Genomic DNA, 26233 nt, shown 5'->3' with positions numbered 1-26233 from the left:
ACTTATGAACTATGTTTATGAATTCTTAATTACTTTCCCTACTATCAGGCTGCATCTGATACTCCAGGAAAATATAGATGCCGGCTCACTCTTAAAGTTGAAAGTATGGCCCAAGGTACTTTGTTGCTGCCTGAGGCAAAGTATAAAACATGTTCTCTGAATTTTGCTTAAAGAAATTAACTGGCTTGGCAATTGAATCTTCCTACAGTACTGGTGATAGAACAGGATCATTCATCACCAAGACAGGGGGGATTATCCCAAAGAAGGCTTAGTTGGGTTCATATGTAATCTATTGTTTGCCTTTTTATTTTAAAAAGTCTTTGGTGTTTAAGTGGCATCAGATTACCACACTCCCAATATACACACAATTTTCTTCCACTGAAATGTCATTTCAAGAGCCACACATCTGTTAATCTGGAGATTTCTAGACTTGAGTTCCATGAATTTAGGAATCCTGAGTCAACACGTTCAAGTTTGGGTTCTTAAGAAAATACATGAATATGCTATAATGAAAAAGTTCCCCTTCCCCTTCTTCAATTCCTATAAAAATTCTCAAAGCTATCTGGTCCCATCAGCTCCAGCTGTCAGATTGCCATTAAAAAAGAAGAAAGCATGGCCATTAAGCCAAAATCTCTTTTCTTTCTACTTTTCTTTTCTTTACCACAATAAACCAAATTTCTGTTGATCTCTGATTAGGGAGATTCCAGTGATGAACTATAATTTAAGAAGTTTATGAAGAAGAGTAAAAAAGATAAAACCCTTGCCAAGACTTTTATGGGCATCACTTAGATAATCCATCCATTACAGTATTTATTCAGTCAAGGACATTAAATTCTATTCAACAAATGGGTGGATGGTAATGGAGCCTGCTGTATTTGAGGGAGAAGCTATAATACTGTTCATTTACATGGAGGTAGAAAACTATGTAATTTGAATTTTTTGATTAAAAAGGGATATTCTTGATATAAAATGTTTCTTTGCTGAACTCATCCAACAGGGATGCATTCAACAATATGAAGGATAAGCTAGACATAATATTAAATGTATCTTTGATATGCAGTTTTATTTTTTAAAAATGCAAATAGAGGAATAAGAGAAAAGGGGAATTGACCCAGTGTGGGCTAGCCATAGAAATTTCCCACCACAATGGAGACCTACCAGTGGTGACATCAGAGGGAATCCTGGACCAACCAGAGAACGGATCCAAGCTTAACCCTTTCTGGACCAATCAGAAACTGGTGCAGTAATCTTGAATAGCTGTCAAAATACAGTAAAATGCTATGTATTTGCTATTGCGATTAGTTTTTTGAAGTGCTGTCTCCGCTGACATCCTCTCTGGCCATTGAGAAATAAACCTCTGATTTTGCCTTTAACCCATCTATGTCTCATCTGGCTTTCTGGAATGCTACACACACCTGGCTCCAAATTTGCAGTTCTTGTGGAAACTGAAATCACATAACACATTGATTAGGACTTGGATGTAATATCTGATGCTGTATGATATATTTCACAGGAAGGAACTGGTTTACCCATCACATTTATATATATGCCTGTAATAACATCTTGAAACAATTTATTTACAATCAGTTGTAAAATCATAATTAAAATACATAGGCTGGTAACTCAGTACAACTATATAGTCTTACTGTAAGCCTACAAAAATATAACTCCAGCCTAATTTAAGACCCAGCTGCTGGATTGGTTGAAGGAGGTCTGTTCAGCATTCAACTTCCAACTGGGGCACAAAGAAGAGCATGTTTCCACTTCCTCGCACCAGTAAAAATCAGATGCATGACCCGTCTCAAGTCCTTGTCTTTGGCATGTTTGTTGATGGGAAGAAAGTGGGAAAATAGACAGTTTTCTATTGTGTGTCAATAGTAAGCTGATTTCACCTTTTCCATTTGATCTGCCTCTTAAAGTGGTCGGGGGGGGGGGGGAGGGTGGTTAGGCTAGAATAAATTATGTAATTATACAGACACAGCTAAGAAGTCAAACTAGGACTCCAGCAATATACAATACAATATAAATATAATGAAATGTTTACGTGAAATCAATAATACAGAGCAATAAAACTCCTTATAAAGATTCTACCTAAACAATATAAAGGACTTGCTGCTGGCAAGAACTATTCAAAATTGGCATAGGTTGTCTTGAAAAACACTGGACTGTCCTTTTTTGGAGATCTTTAAACAGACCTTGGATAGCCATCTTTTGAGAGTGCTTTAGTTGTGTATTCCTTTAGTTAACTAATAAAATGTGCATTTTTTGCATGGTAGTATGTTGGACTAAATGACCACTGCAGTCCCTTCTAACTCCATGAAGATAAACCCATATAGTTTTTTTTTCTGATGGCTTTTACAACCCCATCACAATTTCCATGTCTCACCTCAGCCAGCATGCTGAAGGTGGGTGCCATTATTGCAGCGGTTCTCAACCTGTGGGCTACGAGACCTAAAATAAGGTTCATGAGACATGCAGGGAAAATCAGTTCTAGATTATTAGATATAGTTTTCTGTGGGCAGGCAGATGGCGAGTACTAGATGGCACGTGTTCTGTATCAGAAACTAGAGCTGATGTGGTCTATCCATTGCAATTTTCTGAATCAGCACCCCAAATAACTAAACCAAATCTAAAGTTGACCAAAAGCTGATTTGTAACCCTTGTGGTACTAATGTTGGAGAGTGGTCTCTGGTCAAAGTGGTCCCTGATCAAAAAAAGGTTGGGAACCACTGCACTATTGAAAAGATATGCTTTTGAAATGCCACATGGCAACATAGAACGACTCCTCTGAAGATGTCAAAAGTCAACTACATGTATTTACAAAAGGATTGTCTACCAGGTATTTGTCTTGGGATAACATTCATCACTGACACTGTTAATTACCATTTTTAAGCTAAGGCTATTTACATTTTTTAACATTACAAATTGTTTCACAAGGAATTATGTCCCTGATTTGAGGCCTAAAATCACAGGAAATGAGCAATTGCGGATCTGACAGCCCTAGCTTAAGTCCACAGTGATCCATGTGACCCAAGCTTGGCAAAGTGATTATATGGCTTTGTGAATTGATGTTCCATAGTAAATGAACAGAGGCTGTGCTTCTATGGAAGAGAACTCAGTTTTCTTCAGGACATGTCCTTGCTCTCACCCGGACACGCTAATTCTGAAACATAAGTGATGGTCGCTTATGCTTTGTCTTAGACTCTATGGCCCACAGAGTTTTTGCTACAGAAAAGCCAAACAGCTAACTTTGCATGTCACTAACTGAAAGCAATGATTACCAGAGAGAACCTCTTTATTTAAATGAGTCCATTCTGCTTTATAAAAAAATTAACACATTGAGCACATCAATAGTGTTTGCATCAGCACATTTCACAATCACAATCTTGCCAAGTTCTTTGTGGACGAGCTGTTCAGAAAGTTGCTGTGGTTGAAGTCAGGTCATTAGGGGTGTGAAACAAGCTTCCTGTCAATGAGGTTTGCAGAAATACAAGTTTCTGTCAGATAGAACCATCTCCCCCATTTGAAGTTAGTGACACTTCAAAGGTTTTGAAAACCAACTGCACTGACATGGCCATCTACACATGCTCCTGATTTCAACAACAGAAGAAAGCAATAGGAGGCGCAGAGTTTCTTTCTTCCGGCCTTTCATTTAAATTGCTTCCCCACTTCTCTGACAACTGAAAAAAAGTGATTGGAGTTGGCTTCTGCTGCTGGTTTGCCAAGCAAACTGGAAATGGGATGTGCATGTGGAATATTTCTGGGAGCAATCTTCATCAACCATTGATTCATGTCTTGTTCAACATGACGTGCCCTGGGCTTGCTTTAAAAGCTTACCAAGTAGAAGCTGTAGCAAACTGTAAGTGCAGGTTGCTCTTAAGAGCAACATAAGACATTTTTCCTCTATAATTATGGGCCAAAGCCCTGCTGGTATATATTAAAAAATGTCTCTTTGTCGTACATTGTTATCTGTTACACATTGGCTGTACAGTGGACTCTTGGTATCCAAGGCTCCTTGTGGATAACACAATTTGAGAGAGCTCCAGTCCCATTATATACAATGGCATAGTTAAATGGTGTTCACTATATAACATTGCAAAATCAAGGTTTGATTTCTGGATTTTTAAAAAAGTTGAATCCATGAACACAGAATCTATAAATACTAAAGGCTAATTATATTCAGGTCATAGTTGTGTAAGCAGAGTTTATTTTATATATTTCATTGAAACATTTATATTCTGTGCTGTATCTATAAATATAGGTCAATATGTATGGAATCATTTCACAAAGTCCTAAACCCAATTCCTAATTCTAGCTAAAGCAGCTACATTGAATCTGTTAGGTTTTCTTTTCTGTTGACTCAGCATTCAACACGTGACACAGTTGTTCTACTTTAGTTGTGATTAATGCATGGGGTTGCTATGAGCCAGGAAGACAGTTCCATCTTGTCTCCTTTGCATCAGCTGGAGGCCCCTCCCCCCAGTAACATGCTATATATATATATCTACACACACACACACACACACAATATAATTTACAATAATATATAATAATAGTCTATTGCATAAAGGTAAAAGTAAAGGTTTCCCCTGACGTTAAGTCCAGTCATGTCTGACTCTGGGGGTTGGTGCTCATCTCCATTTCTAAGCCGAAGAGCTGGCGTTGTCCATAGACACCTCCAAGGTCATGTGGCCGGCATGACTGCATGGAGTGCCGTTACCTTCCCACCGGAGCGGTACCTATTGATCTACTCACATTGGCATGTTTTCGAACTGCTAGGTTGGCAGAAGCTGGAGCTAACAGCGGCCGCTCACGCCGCTCCCGGGGTTTGAACCTGGGACCTTTCGGTCTCCAGCTCAGTGCTTTAATGCACTTCGCCACCGGGGCTCCTAATATATTGCATATACATATAATATTGATAATATTATATTGTAATATGATATAATACTAATTAATACAATATAATAATATTAATTATATATTACATGTAATATTACTAATAATATTACAACATATTGATATAGTAGGTAAAGGAAAAGGTGCTTTAACGCACTTCGCCACTGGGGCTCCTAATTGATATAGTAATTTAATGCCAATATTGTGCTATGGTAATAATATAATATTGTATGTAAGTTTAATTTGTAAAGAGGAAAATCCTGGACAGATGAGAATTTGCGCAGATTTTGACATATTCTGTGCAAAATTCATTTGTGGTTGTTTTGCATAGATGGATTGTCTATGCAGGAAATTGCTTTGCTTCCCATGTAGGCTTTCAAAACTATGTTTTTTGGAGGCTTTATTTCAGTAATAATTCTAAAATTAATTGTTACTCCTTTCAAGAAGAAAATAAGTGGAGAATTACATTTCTACTTGGGGCTTTATTCAGACAACAGAAGTATAGCAGTTTTGTGCCACTAACTGTAATGGCTCAATGCTACAGAATTCTGAGATCTGTACCTTTGTGAGGTCAGATCCTTCTTTGTCAGATAGCTCTGGTGTCACAACACCAAATTCCAAGATTCCATAGGAGGGAGCTATTGCATGGATTTACTTGCTCTTCCTCCAATGTAATATATGTAATATATGTCATTAAATGCCAATAATATCCCTTTAAACTCTACATTGGACAAATAGGGCAATCTCTTTGCTAAAAGAAAAAATGGACACAAATCTGATATTAGAAATGGCAGTACCTCACAACCAATTGTAAAACATTTCAACCTTCCTGGACATACAGTAAGGCAGTGGTTCTCAACCTGTGGGTCCCTAGAAGTTTTGGCCTTCAACTCCCAGAAATCCTAACAGCTGGTAACCTGGCTGGGATTTCTGGGAGTTGTAGGCAAAAACACCTGAGAACCACTGCAGTAAGGGATTTACAGGTAATGATCCTTGAGCAAGGAAATTATAAACAGAGACTAAGAAAAGAAACAGCTGTCTTGAATTGTATTCACACATTGTAATCCACATGAAAATGGCTTCATAGTGCATTGCATATATTAATATAAGAGCCCTCAATACTGCACATATAAGAAAAAGATCTTTTGTGAAAGAGTTCTGGACCCAAAGAAATGGACGTTTGGTTAACAGATGTATTGCTTTCACACATCAACACTAACTGACCATTGTAAAGATCTGAAAGACTTGTTGAAAATTCAGGACAAAAGATATGATTCTAATCTTTCTGGAACCAAACACACTCTGTCCCACTCCCACAACTGTAGACATATGCTTTATACCTGAGGGTTTAATATCACTGTGTACTGCAATAAGTGGATTGATATCCACACAAAATCATACTAAAATAAAAAAAACCCAGTTAGTCTTACAAGTACTTCCACATTCCTTATTTTCTCTTTCTCCCTTCCCCCTTTATATCTCAGAAGGCTTCACAAAATGTTCCAACACTTTGTAAACATGCTGCAATGCAGCTGTAAAGTGTTCTTAGAGAAAGAGACACAAAATACATTGAGGTTGAAGACAAACTGCTGGAATACTGAATATCAACATCCACTGAATTATCAAAGTGCTTCTCATCTGGAAGTATGCCTTTGTAGAAATATGTGATGAGAACACTGGACTGATAAAAGATCTAAACTGAATGGCTAAACTGGGGCCTTTTGATTTATGAAGTCAGCTTTCGCAAATCTGATGCCTCCCAGATGTGTTGAAATGTAACTGCAACCAGCTATCACTAAGACTGTCAGTGGTGAAGGCTGATGGGGAGTGCAGTCCAGCAACATTTGGAAACCAAAATTTCCCCTTTTTGCTCTATTTCTTGCTGGAGATTCCATACATGGCAGATGAGCCCAAACAAGGGTGTGTAAAGATGCAATGCCAGGAATACAGCTTAATGGCGTAACATTAGAAAATGTTGACCATTTCTGCTACCTTGGCAGCCACCTCTCCACAAAAGTCAACATTGACACTGAAATACAACACCGCCTGAGCTCTGCGAGTGCAGCATTTTTCCGAATGAAACAGGGAGCATTTGGTGTTTGGGACATCCGTAGGGATACCAAGGTACTTGTTTATAAAGCTATGGTTCTCCCAACCCTGCTATACCCCTGTGAAACGTGGACTGTCTACAGATATCACACTCAATTCCTGGAATGATTACATCAGTGTTGCCTCCGAAAAATCCTGCAAATCTCTTGGGAAGACAGGTAGACAAATGTGTGCTGAAAGAAGAAACGACCACCAGCATTGAAGCAATACTCCTACGCTATCAACTCCACTAGACTAGTTACGTTGTCTTAATGCCCGATCACAATTTCCCAAAGCAGTTGCTATACTACCAACACAAGAATGGGAAATGTAATGTTGGTGGACATAAAAAGAGATTTAAAGATGGGCTCAAACCCAACCTTAAAAACTGTAGCATAGATACTGACAACTGGGAAGCCCTGGCCCTTGTGCACTCTAACTGGAGGTCAGCTGTGATCAGCAGTGCTGTAGAATTTGGAGAGGCATGAATGGAGGGCTTAAGGGAGAAACGTCTCAAGAGGAAGGCGCATCAAGTCCCTGACCGGAACTACCTTCCACTTGGAAACTGATATTCTCACTGTGGAAGAAGATGCGGGTCAAGAATAGGTATCCACAGCCACCTACACATCCACCACAACGACACTACACTTGGACGGCCATCATCCTTTTTATTAAGTACAGCTGAAGTATCTTCTGCAGTGACCACTGTAAACACTGCACAAGAGATTTGTTTAAATGTCTGAAATAGCTACTAGGTGATGTTCAGAAAACCTTTACTGTTGCCAAAATTTTGAGGATCTCAGCATGATATTTGGATGGGTGGGTGGGTGGGGGGCAATTTGGGATCAGGACCACAGTTTAAGAAGCAGTGGTCTAGCCCACATTGTACTAGCTTCTTTATGTCATGGGATCCTTGCTGAAGGACTTACTGAAATCAAGTGTACTATATCCACAGCATTCCCTTTATCTACCAAACTTGTAGCTCTCTCTATATAAAAAAATAAACCCTTGTTGAGAAACACTTGTTGAGCATGGCATTCCTTTTCTAAGTCCTTACAGACTGTCTGTTTAATTATCTGCTCCATACTCTTTCCTGGTATTGATGTCAGGTCAGCTGGAAAAGGTTATCTTTTCCCACCTTTTTCAACATGGGGACAACATTTGCCCTCCTGTTGGTTGCTGGATTTTCTCCTGTACTTTAGGAATTCTCAATGATGATTGCCAGTGGTTCTGAAACTACGTCTACCAGTTTTTAAAATGCCCTTGGATATATTTCATCTGGTCCTGGAGATTTGAATTCATTTAGAGGAGCCAGATATTTATTTGCTGCCTGTTTACCTATTATGTGCTGCATTTCCCTTGCTGCATCATCTGCTCCATTATCCCCAAAGTGGGCACTGTTTACCTTTTGAGAGAGGACTGAGGCAAAAAGGTCTTGAGTTGTTTTGCTTATTCTCTGTCCCCTGTTAAAAAGAGGTTCTATGGTTTTAATGCTGCTTTGAGGGTTCCATCTCTTTCACACTTGTTATTTAAAAACATGCAGATACAAATCAATAAATGGATACTACATGGTCCTCTGTGTCACTGTCCACATTCCTAAATACAACACATGATTTAATTTAAAAACTTTAATAAAGTGAGCAATTCATTGTAAGAAAGCAAGTTGGGGGCCTTCTATAAAGGCCTTTCCACATAGCCATATAACTTAGAACATCAAGGCAGATAGTCCACAATATCTGTTTTGAACTGAATCTGTGTCCACACTGCCATATAATCCAATTTAATGTGGATTTTATGGAGCTGTGTGGAAAGGGCCTATGGTGCAATTTGAGCTATCCAGGACCTCCTTTATTTTTGGCTCTGTTGTATTCCACAGTCATCAGCAGAATTATTTTCTTCATGATGGGTATGATAAGAATTAACTGCTGCTTGCAATAGCTTTTATAGGTCATCTTGATAACTTGGCCAACACAAGGAAGAATCAAAGTTAGCTCTTCCAGACAAAAATAGCATTGAACTCCTCATCCCTCATTGTTGCTGATGTCTTTCCTTTTCTTCTGATCTAATCAAGTCAACATTGCATGGAAATCTAAAAATAAAGTCCCTGTTTATAAAAAATAAATAAATGTGAGATCCTTATGGTCCCTTATGATGCTTACTATTTGAATGCCATAAAACCACAAAGCTGTAAACTATTTAGCAGTGAAAAGTAGCATCCGTTAATGCACATATTCTTGAGATTCATGTCCATTTTTGTGATTAATTTCCTTGCAAATCTGGTGTGACTATACTATAGAATATGTAGAACAGTTTCATACTCAAGTCCATCATCAGTCCTTTTAATTTAACACACAGCTACATTTCCAAAGCTTGTTCATATGATTTTGAGACTAATTGTTCTCAATGAAGATATTATCTGTTAAAGTTTTGGATTTCCCTAAAAGATCTATTCTGCAAAGTGATACTTGACACCAGTCTCTAGTGTTCCTTCATGTACTTCAGATCATCTTATCCTGGCCCTCTTGACCTGGTCTCAGATGTGTTGAGTTACATCTCCTATAGTTCCCAGAAATTATGGTTGCTAGATGTCCTTGCTGGACAGTGATGGGACATGTACACTACCACATTGATAGGCCACAAGGTTGGGAAGAACTGTTGTATTACATCTTGGTAAATATAAGTAATACAAGAGGGAGAGTAAAGTTTGCATTGTCTTCCTATTGATGGATTCACATGACCACATAAAAGCAAATTATATTTGACTCATATTCTGAAAAATAAGGCTGCAGGATTAAACATGCTTATGATTAAACCACATCAAAACCTACATAGGTTTAGGCTGTAAGTGTGAAATTAAAATGTACTTTCCTCTTTCATGTAGGAAAAAGCCCTCTATACCAAATTTCATTTCACCTTTTCTGTACCCTCTCATTTTCTTCTTGCTTTTGCATTCTCCAACACAATTATTGGTGATGCAAAGGAAGTCAGAGAACTTTGCAGGTGAGTGGTTTCCAGCACCATCATCTGAAAGTGAAATGGAACTTTCCTGTATCTGCATGGTAAATGTCACTATGCAAAAGGGTATGTGTTTAATGACCTCCAGGGATGGAAATCAGGGATTGTTGCATGTGGTGATGTGTACTAAGATACTGCATGTGAAAGGGATGGAGCCAGATGCTATTTGAGATCTGATTTCCCCTTCACAAGACTTTTTTGAATCTTTGCAGGACTCCAAGTGACAAGAGGAACAACAACTGAATCACAGGCTATTTCTTATATTTATCATCTGGGGAAGTGGGACAGGTGGAAGAAGGGTGATTAGACTGCACACATGTAGTCTGGCTTGTGAGGCCCTGCGCTGGGCCTCAGGGCTCGTGTTGTTACGCTGGTGGGTGGATTGGTGCCCCCGTTGGGCCCTCGCTTTGTTCACTGGGCCATTGACTCCTGCTGGATAGCCCTGCCAAGCTGGGGTAACCAGCTGGCCCATTTGGTACTGTTGGGGTCTGTTCGATCTTCTGCAGCCTAGGAGACTGGTTGGTTTGTGAGACCGGAGCATGGAGTGGGAGCCCTGGGGCGGCGCTGGCGGTGGTGATCGGCAGAGAGGGCCGCTCTGCGGGATTGGCTGTCTGGCCTATTTGACTACTACTAGAACTTTTGGCGCTGGTTGTGGCGGGGATAACATGAACAAACAAATACCAGCAAACCGTAGTGGCTTTGAAAGTTCTTTCATTCTGATCCCCCTCTCCTGAGTTAACATCATAACAACTAAGGCTATAGCTGTACTGAGAGACTGTTTATTGAGTTTCACTTATTATGTATATATTGCTGTCATAATGACCTTTAAATGCTGCTATGACAACTATTACATGCTGTGAAGCCTGGTCCCCTTGATTAATCTATCAAGTTTATCATCCTTAATTGGTCCTGTTTTGGCACCTTATAAAATCTATATTGTACTTTATTGAATTAGTTTTTACCATCATAATCCCTTCCGTCTGCCTTACACTTTAGTTAGTTTAGACCCGATACCTATGTTGCTCATGCACCCTCTGCACTTTACAACTGCACTTTCACTTTTATTGTTGGAGAGGGGTGGGGGAGGCTGGAGGGTTATGGGGATTGCAGGGTGGGGGGAGGGAACGGGTACAAAAGGATGCCAATCTATAATAGGAAAATAATAATGTGAGAAATATGGTTGAAAGTGCATTCAAGCATTTGAAAGCCAGGTGGGACTGCCTGACTGCATTGCCAAAGGCTGCAGAAGTGAATGCCCCCTCTTTAATAACTGTGTGTGATTGAGCACATTTATGAGATAAAAGGCCAAGTGCTTACCACTACTTTGGGATGTGTGCACCAGTATGTACAGCATGCGTAAGGAGCAATAATGGGAAATTATGAAGACAAGAATAAAACACTGAAAGGGAGGCTGCACAGGAGGTTGGTGGCATTTTGATACACTTCCGCTGATCTAAAGATATTCAGGTTGAGTCTAAGTTGCATTATAGATGCTTTGGTCATCAGCTCTACTTTGATAGTAAGGGATTTTAGGAACTATAATCCAAACAGTTTTTCTCTCAAGTTCTTCTTAATTTTTAGTTGAAATTCCCTTTCTTGAAAATTGAATCCATTAGTTGAGCTTTTACTCTCTGGAGCAGAAGAAAACAAATTTGGTTTATTTTCCATGTACAGCCTTGAAGATGGATATCGCATTAAGATAAACATACCCATCTCCCTCAACTGATCCTCTTAGGGCTTGGTTTCCAGACCTTTGACCATCTTGGCTGTCCTCCTCTGGATACAGTCCAGCATCGTGATGTCCTTTTGAAAACTGTGGTTCCAAGAACTGATGCAGCAAATCTTTTTACATAATCTGATATGTTTCCCAGTCTTTGTTTTCCAATTGAAGATTCCTTATGTATAATAACTCTGCAAAATGTATACATCCCCTGACAAGATGCAGGAAGGCTTCAGAAAAAGCTTATTTTGTTTCCTCCTACAGGGAAATTTGTGAAAACGATATCTTGATAGGAGATTTTTCTAATATTCACACTTTTAGCAACATTCATTCCTCGTATATACATTTTACATATTTTCCTGTGGCCCAAAGTGTTTGCAGTGTTTTTCAAAGATATGTGTTTTAGTAGTGCATATTTATTTATGCATAATTCAAAAATATATGACAAATATGATGTTCATGGTTTCCTTCAGATAATGGGGACCAAAAGATGTACCTGTTTCCACTGATAGTCTTGCGATCTACAGATTTAATAAAACCTTTTAAAAATAAATTTCTTAATGTAATTTTTTTCATCCCTAATCTTGTAACATTACTTCCTGACTTAGAAGACCTAAGAAGACACATATACATTTGCAGCAAACATGTTTGGATCTGTCTGAAACTTCAATTTAGAAAACAAGGATAATTTAGAAGTACTGACATGGCATTTTAAGATAACAGTTCATTTGTGTTTTATAAGGTTAGAATTTATGGTGGTTACACATATCGTTATCAATAGCTATTAGGCAAGACAATACATGCCTCTATATATTCAGATTGCTTATATTATACTGAGGGATACAGAAAACTCTGGGGCCCTTCCACACAGCCATATAACTCAGAATATCAAGGCAGAAAATCCCAGAATATCTGCTTTGAACTGGGTTATCTGAGTCCACGCTGTCACATATTTCAGTTCAAAGCAAATAATGTGGGATTTTATTCAGGGTTTGGAAATAAATGTCTCCTTGTATCTTTCCAGCATACTTCTGAAGCAGCCCTTGGGCTAAATCCATCATCTGTCCTATCACTTTGTTCTTTCCTACATCTAATATTTAATAACACTGCATTAGGATCCTTTAGATTTAACGGCCTTTTATAGCTATTTTAAAATTAGAGGAAACCACCAATTAACGTAGTCCTCCCCTCCCTGGGACGCAGCCAGAAACTAATTAAGGGGCAGGCCATCCATTACAGGCTGTGCTGAACAGGAAGCAATTCAAGGTTGAGGACACAATGTTTTCACCCAAAGAGGAAATCTCTAATTCACAGAACAATAGCTCTCGAAGAACTGCAAAAGTGTCTAGACGACAGTGCACGTTGCACAGACTGGTACTGCTGTTTTATTTTGGGGTGATGGCGGCACAAATCAGGTTTGAAGGGAGAGGGAACATGTGGCATACTTTGTTCTGATGGAGTGATCATGAAGCAATCTGGATTTTTCAGAAGGAGTGATTTCAACTGCAGCACCCATCATACTGACAACTGGGGGAAAAATCATGCAGTTAACTCCATTCTTTTCTCCTTGCAGATCCCCGCCCACTCGCCACCTTGGATATCATCCAAAGAAAAAGGTGGGCTGCAAATTAAAGAATAAACAAACAAAACGAACAAAAATGGCTGAATGAAAAAGTAAAAAACAAACAAACAAGGAAATGTTATAAATGGATTGCCATCTGATTTCCCCATAAAATTCAGTAAATGAGGTATGGGAAAAAGTCTTGAGTAGTACTATTCAAATAGGAAATTAAGGAAAGCTACAAATTCCAGAATAAATAGCAGGTACCCTGTTTCCCCAAAAATAAGATATCCCCAAAAAATAGGACCTAGTAGACGTTGTGCTGAATTGCTAAATATAAGGCCTCCCCCTAAAGTAAGACCTAGCAAAGTTTGTGTTTGGAAGCATGCCTGGCGCCTGCCAAACAGAACACCAGAGCATGCAGGATTAGTAAATGTACATATCAGCTGTACATGGAAATAATGGTAGTAACCAGAAATTCTTGATAGGATTCACAGTTTGTCTGGTTATGTTGATTTGTGATAACAACTACTGTACAGTATATAATAAATGTTCATTTTTGTTCAATAATAAATGTGAATTCTTCTTCATGGAAAAATAAGACATCCCCTGAAAATAAGACCTAGCACATTGGGAGCAAAAATTAATATAAGACACTGTCTTATTTTCGGGGAAACACGGTATGGCGATATTCATGTATCCATGAGAACATCATAAGAATTCTGCTAGATCAGGCCTAGTTCAGTATTCTGTCTGCACAATGATCAGGGAGAAAGGCAAGCATACATTAAATAAATGAATAAATAAAATAAAATATACAAAGTATTCTTAATGTACTTTCTATATGAGAACATGAGATCACTCCTAGATTGAATCGAAGTATTAACTATCCCAGTATTTTGTTTGTGCCATGGCCAACTGGACGGCTATGAAAAGTCTCTCTATCAAGACATGAATTCAATGGCTTCCATCCATTCAAATTCCCCAGCACACATATATATAGAATGCACACACACACACACACACCCCAACTTGGAAACAATTCTGGGGATCATGTGTTCTTTTAGCTCTTGTGTTATCAGCATTTAATTTAATGTTGCAATAGACTCAATGGCCCAACGATAGCCATTAATCAAAGGTTGTTTTTTTAGAATTTATAAGATACTCAATTAGAAGCTTGATTCTGGAAGAGCAAGTCAGACTCTATGGGTTGTTTACTTATGTCAATTTACCTCACAAATTAAATTTTCTATGTTGGGGGTCTACTTTCTAAGGTTTGCAATACTCAGGACCACAACATCTTGATGTCCAAAGAGAAGCTTCATCACTTCCAAGATCCCAGTAGATAAACAAGTTCTGGACCTATGTCGGATGGGCAGTACTTATTCATGAATGCCATAAACATATGTATGTATTATTCTCATTTGGATGTACAAGTATATCTCAGCAAAACAGATATGTTGCAGCACATTTTAACAGAAAATTAGATACTAGAGGCAGAAAAAAGTAGATTAGTAATAGATTCCTGCACCATAAAAAGACGAGCAGTTCACCATGTTTTTAGCATTTTTTTTAATTATAAAGCTAACAATATGCACACTTGAAATGAAATAAACAGGTCAGGAAAGTATGACATTCTGAACCTACTAGAGAACACTTTGAGGGTTTTTTTTTACAAAATATATTTTTAAATTATTATTTTTTTAAAAAAACATGTTGGGTAGCTGCTGAGATACATATATTTATCCCATCCTTTCTATGTTTGGCTGAATATGCATGATCAGTAAGTAATTCCAGAGGCACTTGCTGTTTAATTTGCCTGTTTTAGTCCAATACATGCAGCTATGATCGTATAGAATCCTACTCTTTTTTCTACTCAAGCTTTATTATGTTGTTTATTGTATACATGCTGCTGTAATCCAGTCACTGAAAGGTGCACTTCTCCAGTCTTCCTTTACCAATACCAGTTGTGGTGAAAAACCTCCAGCTACACAGAGGACAAAGAGGTTTGTGTAAAAAGAATACATAAAAAGGAGTTTCTTTGACAGAAACTTTGTTAATTGAATACACTACTGGAGTGGCTTTTAGTACAATATTAATGGTCATGGAAGGTTTGGTTGATACACAAGAAAGAACTATTGTCTCACAGAAGGATAGCAAACGGAAACCCTAAAATGCAAACAAGTTCACCTGACTAAACTACATAATCATACAATTAACTCAATAACAAATATGTTGAAAGATTTATAAGTTTGGAAATATGGAGAGATTTCTACTTCCACAAGACATCAGAGAGGGCAATAGATGGACTTTTTAGGAAAATAATTCAAAATTTTTCACTAGCAAAAAGATCTTCTCCCTTTCTGCATCCCTCATGAAAATGTTTCAGAAGTAAGACAGGCAAACATGAAGCTGAAACAGGCTTATTTATATTTCCACGGCTGCATTTGAATGGATGTGTCTCCACATTCAAATGCTTGTGGAGAGAAATGAGCCTATATAAGATTATATAGATACCATTTTAATTTGAACCAAGTATTATGATACCCCTGCACATTGTCACAAAAAATAGACCAAAAGGTTTCACAGTTTCCATGTCATTTTATAGGATGCTAGAGATGAAATATGTGCCAAATGTCTAATTAAAGTCACTTGAAATTATTCCAATTAATCAGAATAAATGGAGATTAAAAAGACCATAATTTGTTGCCTAGGGTGCACAGAAGAATAAATGATAATAATAATAAAACTTTATTTCTACCTCACCCATCTCCCAAAGGGACTCAGGGTGGCTTACAAAGCACTCGTAATGACAATGCATATGGTGCAATAAATATAGATACATCAGTATCAAAGGAAAGCATAATTCGCATCATCAATACATAACAATACCATAGTAAAATCAATCAACCCTAAAATACACATCAATAAAATGTTATGGTAATTATAGACATAAAATGAATAACAACCAACCAGACATATAAAGTGCTTTCAGTGAGAGTAAACCAATGGGTCTACAATTTGAACCTTTTGGGCTCTATATCTATTGGAAAGCTTGGTTAAAGAGCCAAGTTTTTAGGTTGTACCAAAAACATTGGAAAGTGGAGGTGAGCCTAATTTCCCTTGGGAGGGCATTCCAGAGCCGGGGTCACTACCGAGAAGATTGCTGAAAGGTTGTAAGGATAATGAAAAAGCTGCCTGTATCATTTTAAATATTTCTAAGGCTGAAGAACACAACAGGTAGTACATCATGAGATAAGCATTATGATGTAGTGCTTAAAATGAAAAGTCACTGCTGTGTCATAATCACTGTCCTGTGAATACAAGTCCATGTTAACCTCCCACACATCACTTGAAGCAGATCATCATCACCAGTAAAAAATCAGGCACCTGGCCCCATTTGGGGCAGAAATCTGGCACACAGATGTAAGATAAAAGAAAATGTCAAGATCACGACGATATCACAGACATCGTAGTGCAAAATCTGGATGTCGTAAAACGCTTCGGAAAAAAAATAAGAAGAGAAGTAAGAAAAAAAGACATGGAGGAGGAGGAGGCCGGTGCACAAAAAGACAAGGTGATTGTCTAGCTATAATATTACACTGAAGTGACGGGCTGTACTGGGAGTGTAAGAACATGTTAGTGAATTCATGTTATAGGCTGTATCTTCTGATAGAACTCAGTAGATCCTCTTGAATTTATGAAGTTGTATTTAACTGCTTATTGTCTATGTTTTCTTTTGCTCTTGTTGTATTTTGTATGTAACACCTTGAGTGTTCTGTGAGCTGCCTTGAGTCCCTCTGGGAGATGGTGGTGGGATATAAATAAACAAATAAACAAATAAATAAATAAATTATTTATATCCCTTCTCAACAACCTTATAATCCAGATTATCAAAGTTGATAGCCCACATTATCTGCTTTGAACTGGGTTATATGAATCTACACTGCCATATAATCCAGTTCAAAAAACATAGCCTGAATTTTATATGGCAAATAATCCAGATTATCAAATCAGATTATCCACATTATTTGCTTTGAACTAGATTGTATGAATCTACACTGCCATATAATTCAGTTCAAAGCAGATAATCTGGATTTTATATGGCAGAGTAGAAGGGGCCTGAGAGAGTAATTGAAATGATTCCAAATATATATAGGGGACCCATAGTTCTGGGGTGAAGGTAGGGAGAAACAGAAGTATAAAATTATACAGTATGAGCCCATTGGGGATATGTTCCAAGACTCCTTGTGCACCTGAGAAACAACAAACTAATGAGGATTTGAATATGATTGCTGCTTTATCATGGAATTTTACCCATCACCATAACATTGGTGTGCTAATCTTCTGAACATGTATTTGATTTCCTTTGTGGCAAACTGATTGGATAATTAATAACTGAAGCTAGTATAAAGAGGTCAATAAGCTCCAGGGAGGATATTTTTTCTACTTCTGTCGTTGAAGTGAATTTGGGTCTTGTATCATTGTAGCTCCCCCCCCCCCACAATGATTTCATTTATCTGCAATTCTGCATCCAAAAATGTGTGTTCTCTAGAAATTTTCTAGGTCCTCCGGGTGAATCTATGGTAGGCTTCCACCAGATGTTACTTAGAGTCTCAATGAAAGAGCTAGAGAGGAGACCTCTCTAGGAATTTTTTTTGTCCTCCATGGTGACTCTATGGTAAGTTCTGGCAGAAGTTGGTCATTTCGATCAGGTTAAGTGTTTCTCATCGTTTCCTGTTTCCATAGTAGATTCAGGGATGTACCTCTTGTGGATATTTCTTCTTATATTTATGTATATCCTGCTTTTTCTCTCCATTTATTTTTATGTCAATGTATTATTCTGTCACCTCATTCTGCTACAAGGCCAAGTTGGGCTTGGGATGATGCAATTGTATGATGATACTGATGGCTTTATTATTTCAATTCATTGGATATGAATTATTATAATCATAATAATATAACTTAATGACTTGAAATTACAAAGAGCATGTTTAACATGTAAAACCAAGTATAATGGCACTTTCTTATTTATATTATATTTTTTGGGAGGAAAATACACATTTTTAGATGGAATTTGAATCTTCATGAATTTAAAAAACTAAATGCTTAACAGGCAGGTTAATTAGAAGGGTCATCAAGGTACTGATATTTTCCCATTTTTCTTCCCCATCTTCAAGGACGCTACCATTATAGGAGGTGTGTTCTTTACTAAGTTGGCCTGATTCAAACAAAGGATCTTTGATGATGAGCAGTGACTGCCTGAAATAAGATATCATCATCTCCAATAAGCAACACCAAGGTTGGAGATCATTTCCAATTAAAGCTTCCGTAGTTGAAGTGTTTGTGGCTTTCTGCTTTCTCCATTACAAATAGCTACCTCTGCCTCTGGAATAATTTACTTTGCCCTCAGTTTTGTCAAAATTCCCTTCTTCTCCAATCATATAGTACAAGAACTGGTATTTTTCCATGTCAAACAGAGGCTGGAGTCCTGTTGGTGACATGCATGTGTATAGTTGTGTTAGCAAAGATAACAAAAAACATACATTGAACGCTTTCGATGTCGCAGCTCCCATCCTTATCACAGTTGTGGCAGTTCAGCACTCCATGGCTTAGCAATCATACCTATTCACAGCTTTGGAAATCCTTCTTCCTGCACTAGGATGGTTCCTTTATTATTATTATTATTATTATTATTATTATTATTATTATTATTATTATTATTATCATTATTATTTGTAGTGCAATTGTATGATTTCAGCATTTAAAAACAAAAAAGTAAGTATAAATTAAATATAAAACAGAAATGAAAACAACAAGCTGGGAATAGCAATTTAGCAAGGAAGGGAAAGAGAATCCTGCCTTTTAACATCATGTTACTGCTGACATGCCAGCACAGAAGCAGTAGCTAATGGACATTTTGCAGGATTAGGAACTAATGACAGATTTTGCCTGTAAATACCAAGGGATGAGAGAATCATGGCGGGGGGAGAGGAAACTGGTAGCGGCATTCACATAGCATTGTGTGATGGTCCAGCTGCAATGTCGATTTGCATGCCTCATGTGATAAAGTCCTAAGTGTGTCTGAAGTCATCTTCGGTGTGGGGGACAACATATCTCCAAGGGAAAATATGCACTCTTACCTGTGAGCACACTCAAATTTCCTTTTTCCTCCAAGCCAAGATAAAATAGTTTGTCAATGTCTGAATTACTTTCCTACCTTCTCCCCCACCCATTGATAAGAAGCAGTGGTTTCCTCTAGCGATTGATAGCAATCGGAGGAGAGTTTAAGATGAGATCAAAGGGATAGATGATTGCATCTTGCACTATATATGAGTGGCACAGACACTGAAGCAAGTGGATGGAGTATCACACTCCATCTAGGTCAATGGTTCTCAACCTATGGGTCCCCAGGTTGTTATGGCCTACAACTCCCAGAAATCCCAGCCAGTTTACTAGCTGTTAGGATTTCTGGGAGTTGAAGGCTAAAAACATCTGGGGACCCACACGTTGAGAACCACTGATCTAGCTGATGTAGAATCTCTGGCAATACATGTGAAACGGAATGGCTATTGTGCTAAATTCCTATTGCCCTAAAGTAAAATAAAATTGTTGTCCTAATATATTTGTTTACAAAGTACAATCACATAGCCAATGTACAATCACAAAATACCAAACACATATATAATTTATAAAAAGAATATTTAAACAATACATATGTACATGCATATATTTGCATATGTGTAGAGAGAGTTTTAAGAAGATGGACCTGATTTGAAATTGCTATATCTCTGCAACCATGAACCACCTCTGAATGAAACTCTTACCACTTGAAAACGTAGGGCATAGAGTTTTAAATGATTATTGCTAAATACCTCTCCTAGCACACAAACAGCCCCTAGAGTCAGTCATTCACAATACGGTGAGCCTGCAATACAAGGCATTTTGTGTTCTGCAGTTCAGCAAGAATGAATCCGGAATTGTGGTACAGTGTCAGAACCCTGCTACTAGAGCCTGGATGTGGCTCTGAGTTTCAGGGTCACTGACATTGATAAGACACCTGCGGCTCAGGACTTGGAGAAGAAACGGCTGCTGGACTTGGCGGGGAATTTGCGCGGGGTTTTACTGAGCGGGAAGAGACTGTTCAAATGAGGGGGAGGGTATATAAAGGAGGGTTGGCCGTAGTATCCCATTCTTGGCTTTTCTGATGTTCATGTTTCCTACAGTAAAAGTTTCTGGTGATATCACAGAGAGTCTTGTGTGTTCATTCAGGAGCGGCTGTGGTGAGCTGACACTAAGCCAAGAATACGGACACCATCCCGCTGTAGCGGTGAGGTGTAACATGCAAGTGGAGGATGAAGAGCTCTTGGGCGCAGGAGGAGGAAGGTCGGAAAGGGCCACTCCCGAGCCGGACGCTGAGTTCCACCAGCTGGCGGCCCTGGCGTCATCCACCGCTTATGCCCAGCCAAATGGGGTAACCCAGAGGCGTGGAGTGGTGCGGGGAGACAGCACCGGAGGAGAGGAAGGTTCACCTTCCCCAGGCCCACAAAGGATGGTGTTTCTGGAGGAGAGGATGTCGGCGATGGAGACCACCCTGGCAGTGATGTCGAGGGCGATGGAGCGCCTGGCGGTTTTGGCGGAGCCGGAGAGAGGAAGGGAACTTCGGGCTAGCTCAATGTGGGACGTGAGCGTGGGAAGCAGCCAGGGCTTTGCAGACCTCCCAGCACCGAAGGGAAGGGAAATGCGAAAGGAGCCCGGTGCCCGGCCCAAGATCCAAACAAGCCTGACGCGGGTGGAGGAGAGTGACGACGAAGGGGAAAAGCCTCCGAGAATCCCGGCTACGCTCCCAACTGAGACCCTGGTGCCCCTGGCGAATGCCGGGCGTGGCACAGGGCCAAGAGAAGCAGCAGCGGGGCCCACTGGTCCGCAAGGGGGCTTGCGACGGGCGGAGAATTGGGGATTGCCACCACAGGGACCCCTACCGAGACGAGAGGAACTAAGGATCGAGTTTGGGGGAGAGTCCTCTGAACTGGATTTTTTCCTGACCACGGTGAGGGGCTATATGGAGGACAATGCTCACACTTTTAGAACGGAATCCAGCCGGGTACGGGCCATTGGTGCAGTGTTGAAGAGGGGAGCGGCCAGCTGGTACGTTCAACTGCACGCGCGGCGCGACCCATGTCTGGGGTCACTCCGACGCTTTATGGGGGCCCTGGAGACCCGTTTCCGAGATCCACTGGAGCAGATCCGGGCGAGGGAGAAGTTGAAGACCGTCTCCCAGGGGCAGAGGTCAGTATCTGAGTATGCGGAGGAGTTCCAATGCCTCGCTGAAAAGGTGCCGGAATGGTCTGCAGTAACAAAGATAGAACTCTTCAAAGAGGGTCTCAGGCGGGAGATCCTCTCCTGGGCGGTGCATCGTGATGAGCCTGACACACTGCGCGGATGGATTCAGCTGGCGGGGCGCATCGAGACATCGCTGGCCCAGGCGAGGAGGCACCGAGGAGGGCTACAGCAGCGGCCGCAGATGAAAGAGGGGAGCCGGAAGGAGGGATCAACCCCAGCCGGGAGGAGAACGGAGCCGACAGGGAACGTGAGCACCAGCAGGAGGGGCTGCTTCGTGTGCGGCCGTTTGGGCCACAGGGCTGCCGAGTGCTGGCAGAGAAAAGGGGAAGGCGGAGGCCCGCCCAAACCAAGAGCCGTGGCAGGGAAACGCGCCGAGGAAGAACCACCGATGAGGCACCACTCGGGGGGGTTGGTAAGTCAGGACAAAGCCATGATAGTGGTCCCCATTCAGCTTGAAAGTGGCAGCAAACAAGCAACCTGCAAAGCATTTGTGGATTGTGGATGTTCCAGGAACATCATCTCCCCTGAATTAGCCGAGGGATTGGGATGCGAAAGAACGAACCTAGAATCCCCAATAGCTTTCTCGCAGTTGGACGGATCCACAGCATCGGGATCATTAGCTAAGTACAGTGCCGAAGATGTAAAGTGTAAGATAGGGAGTTGGGAAGGAAAGGTGTCATTTGTGATATCACAAATAGCCAGCTATAATGTTATACTAGGCATGCCATGGCTGGGGCAGGCCAACCCGCAAATCAACTGGGAGGATAAGAGCATGATCTTCAGGATGAAGTTGGAAGAAGGGAGCCAGGAAGTGGAGAGAGAGCCGGGGAAAAGGGGGGAGGAAGACTCTATCAGGATAGCAGAACTGGCAGATAAATTACTCCCAGAGTATCGGGATTTTGTGGACGTATTTGATGAGAAGGAAGCAGACAGTTTCCCACCGAAGCGGAGAGTTGAAGTGAAGATAGAGCTAGTCCCAGGAGCAGAGCTTCCCAAGGCAAAAATATACCCAATGTCGGCTAGGGAAAAGGAGGAACTGAGAAAATACATTGATAAAAACCTAGCGAGGGGTTTCATAGAGCCTTCAAATTCCCCTCTAGGGGCGCCTGTGTTGTTCAGGCGGAAAAAGGACCAAACGCTGAGGCTCTGCATTGACTACAGGGGCCTGAATGCAATCAGTTCTGTAAATAAATACCCCCTACCCTTAGTGAAGGACTTGATCGCCCAGTTATCGGAGGGACAGATATTCACTAAATTGGACTTAATTGAAGCGTACCATAAATTGCAGATCAAACCAGAGGACAGGTGGAAGACGGCCTTCTCCTGTGCATTCGGATTATTCAATTATCGTGTGCTCCCCTTCGGTTTGTGCGGCGGAGGTGCCGCGTTCATGCAATTAATCAACGAAGTGTTGCATCCATTGTTGTACAAGGGGGTCTTTGTTTTTTTAGATGACATATTGATAATATCTCGGACTAAGGAGCAACACATAGAACTAGTCAGGGAAGTCCTGCAAAAGTTGAGAGAAGCAAAACTGTATGCGAAGCTTGCCAAGTGCGAGTTCAATAAAGACCAGATAGACTTTCTGGGGTATAGGATTTCCTCCCAGGGAGTGGCGATGGACCCTGCGAAGGTAGAAGACGTGAGGGGGTGGGAAGCCCCCAAAACACGGAAGCAGCTGCAATCCTTCCTAGGGTTCGCAAACTTCTATAGAACATTTATCAAGGACTTTGCGCGCCTCACTTTGCCATTAACGGATTTGTTAAAGACTAAAGGCAGGGGAGAAACAGCCAAAGTGAAGGCCCCAGGGGCCAAACTGACATGGACAATAGAATGCCAGGAAGCTTTCGAAGCCCTTAAAAAGCGTTTTACTGAGGAGCCTGTCCTACAGCACCCTGATATGTCTAAAGCCTTTGTATTACATTGCGATGCATCAGACCGGGCATATGGGGCAGTTCTGCTACAGAAAGACGAGGGGGGGAACCTGAAGCCATGTGGCTATCTGTCAAAAAAGTTTAGCGATACAGAAAAAAACTGGCCAATTTGGGAGAGAGAAGCCTTAGCTATTCTAAAAGCACTAGAGTGCTGGAGACACTTTCTGGAAGGAAGTGGAACACCGTTTGAGGTGTGGACTGATCATAGAAATTTACAGTATCTAAGATCCCCTCGTAAACTATCAGCGAAGCAAATTAGATGGGCCCAATATTTCAGCCGTTTTGATTTCAGACTCAGATTCTTCCAGGGGAAACATAACATACTCGCTGACGCTCTCTCTCGGATGCCTCAGCACGGGGGAGGAATTCAGGAATCTGAAGGGAGCCTATTCCTAGATAAGCAATGGGGCCTGGCAGTACTAACTCGAGCACAAGCGGCCAAAGAAAACAAACGTACTGCCATTTCCACGGGGGGAGGAGAAATATGGGAGGAAGAGTTGAAGCGAGCGTATGGAATGGACAAATGGTTACAAACTAACAAAGAAAAGGGAGAATTGTGTGGGGATTTGGTGTTTGTAAATAAGAAATTGTATATCCCTGAATGTTTAAGACGAGAAATGTTAAGGAAGTACCATGATAACAAAGGTGCGGGTCATCTAGGCCCCACCAGGACTATTAAACTGTTGGCCAGACAATGCTGGTGGCCCGGAATGAGGAAAGACGCCAGGGGGTACGTCACGCAGTGTGAATTATGTGCAGAGGGAAAAACACCACCGGGGAAGCCCCAGGGGCTATTGCAGAAGGTGGTGGAGCCCATGAGGCCATGGGAATGCGTAGCCATGGATTTTGTAGGCGAACTACCCCCCAGCAGAGGCCACAGATACATTTGGACAATATTGGACCTATTCTCAAAACAGGCACACTTTGTGGCCCTGCCAAAACTCCCTTCAGCTGAAAAACTTGCTGATTTGTATGTGAAGCATGTATATCGCCTACATGGGTGTCCCGACAAAATAATTAGCGACCGGGGAGTCCAATTTACTGCAAAATTTTGGGGAAAATTCTTACAGCTGTTAGGAGCAGAAAGGAACCTGAGCTCGGCCTTTCATCCCGCGACCAACGGGGGGGTCGAACGTACCCAACAGACACTGTGCCAATTTTTAAGGATGTACACCAATTATAGACAGGATGATTGGGCGGACCTTCTACCGTTTGCTGAGATGGCTTTTAACGGGGCCGTACATTCGGCCACAGGTCGTGCCCCATTCGAAATAGTATACGGACAGGAGGTGGCACCTTTCCCCAGGCTACCCGAGTGGAAGGAAGGGGAGGGCCAGACCGACGAGGAATGGCCGGCCAAAATCAAGCAAGGGTGGCAAACCGTGGTAGAGGCATTGCGGGAAACACAAAAGAAGTACAAGCTCTTTGCGGATCGTAGGCGCCGAGAGGGGGACAAATTGGGCGAAGGAGATCTGGTTTGGCTGAGCACAAAAAACCTAAAATTGGGATTCCCATCCAAGAAATTGGCTCCACGCTATATAGGACCATTCAGGGTAGCAAAAAGAATAAACGAAGTGACCTATGAGCTGAGGCTACCCAAGGACCTAGGAAAGATACACCCGGTATTCCATTGCAGCCTGTTAAAAAAGTATAAAGGAACTCTGGACGGCGGAGAACAATAGTTGTGTTTAATCTTTTCCTTCCAGGATGAAGGGGAGGAGGACGCCATGTCAGAACCCTGCTACTAGAGCCTGGATGTGGCTCTGAGTTTCAGGGTCACTGACATTGATAAGACACCTGCGGCTCAGGACTTGGAGAAGAAACGGCTGCTGGACTTGGCGGGGAATTTGCGCGGGGTTTTACTGAGCGGGAAGAGACTGTTCAAATGAGGGGGAGGGTATATAAAGGAGGGTTGGCCGTAGTATCCCATTCTTGGCTTTTCTGATGTTCATGTTTCCTACAGTAAAAGTTTCTGGTGATATCACAGAGAGTCTTGTGTGTTCATTCAGGAGCGGCTGTGGTGAGCTGACAGTACAGTATACATTTCAAGGGTGTTTTGGCATTGATCTGCCAATGCCAAAGAGCATTTGTTGTTGATACCAACAGTTTGAAGAAACAGACTACTTATGGAAGGGGAAGAGAGCAGTGAAACCAAACACATCTGAGGAAAAAGTCTTGACGTCCGTACGGCAGGTGGAAGACATATAGAACATTTATAACATGGTTAAGATAACTTGTTAACTTATGAAACCATTAAACCATTGCCTTGAAATTGGGGCCATCATTTTTTAAACACTCTGGTATATATGTGTGGAAGTGAGAGAGGTGAAGGAAGAAGTAATGGGAAAGAGATGAGAAAAGGCACAGGATCCTCTTGTTAATGACACAGAGCAATGGATTCAAATTGCAGGAAAAAAATTGCACTTCAATATTAGGAAGAACATCCTGACAGCTAGAGCTGTTCGGCAGTGAAATAGGCTGCCTTGGAACATGGCGGAGTCTCCTCTGGGAGTTCTTAAACAAAGGCTGGATGGCCATCTGTTAGGAGTGCTTTGATCATATTTTCCTGCATGACAGGGAGTTGAACTAGATGGCCTTGGGGTCTCTTCAAACTCCAGGATTCTGTGCTCTGTGCTCTTAACCTTCACTGTGTTGAGTCATTTTGGCAAATTATCC

At 40.9% G+C, this 26233-nt stretch overlaps 2 long non-coding RNA genes across 2 annotated transcripts in view; both read left to right on the top strand.

Annotated features, from left to right (window-relative positions):
• The window catches only part of LOC134295300 (uncharacterized), a 41645-nt gene extending 26716 nt beyond the window's left edge, over window positions 1-14929 (top strand). Inside the window, exons 3-4 of the long non-coding RNA XR_010001827.1 lie at window positions 13293-13335; window positions 14555-14929. This is a non-coding gene — a long non-coding RNA (uncharacterized LOC134295300). The remainder of the gene's footprint in view (window positions 1-13292; window positions 13336-14554) is intronic.
• A 1276-nt stretch (window positions 14930-16205) lies between these two features.
• LOC103278826 (uncharacterized) lies at window positions 16206-18620 on the top strand. Its single transcript, XR_506355.3, has 2 exons — window positions 16206-16857; window positions 18461-18620. It is a non-coding gene; the product is annotated as an uncharacterized LOC103278826 (long non-coding RNA).
• Window positions 18621-26233: the final 7613 nt, after the last annotated feature.

Source organism: Anolis carolinensis, chromosome 1, assembly GCF_035594765.1.
Source record: "Anolis carolinensis isolate JA03-04 chromosome 1, rAnoCar3.1.pri, whole genome shotgun sequence".
In the NCBI taxonomy this organism is placed as follows: domain Eukaryota; kingdom Metazoa; phylum Chordata; class Lepidosauria; order Squamata; family Dactyloidae; genus Anolis; species Anolis carolinensis.
Note: the sequence above shows the minus strand (reverse complement) of the source record. Positions and strands in the feature narration are given on the sequence as shown.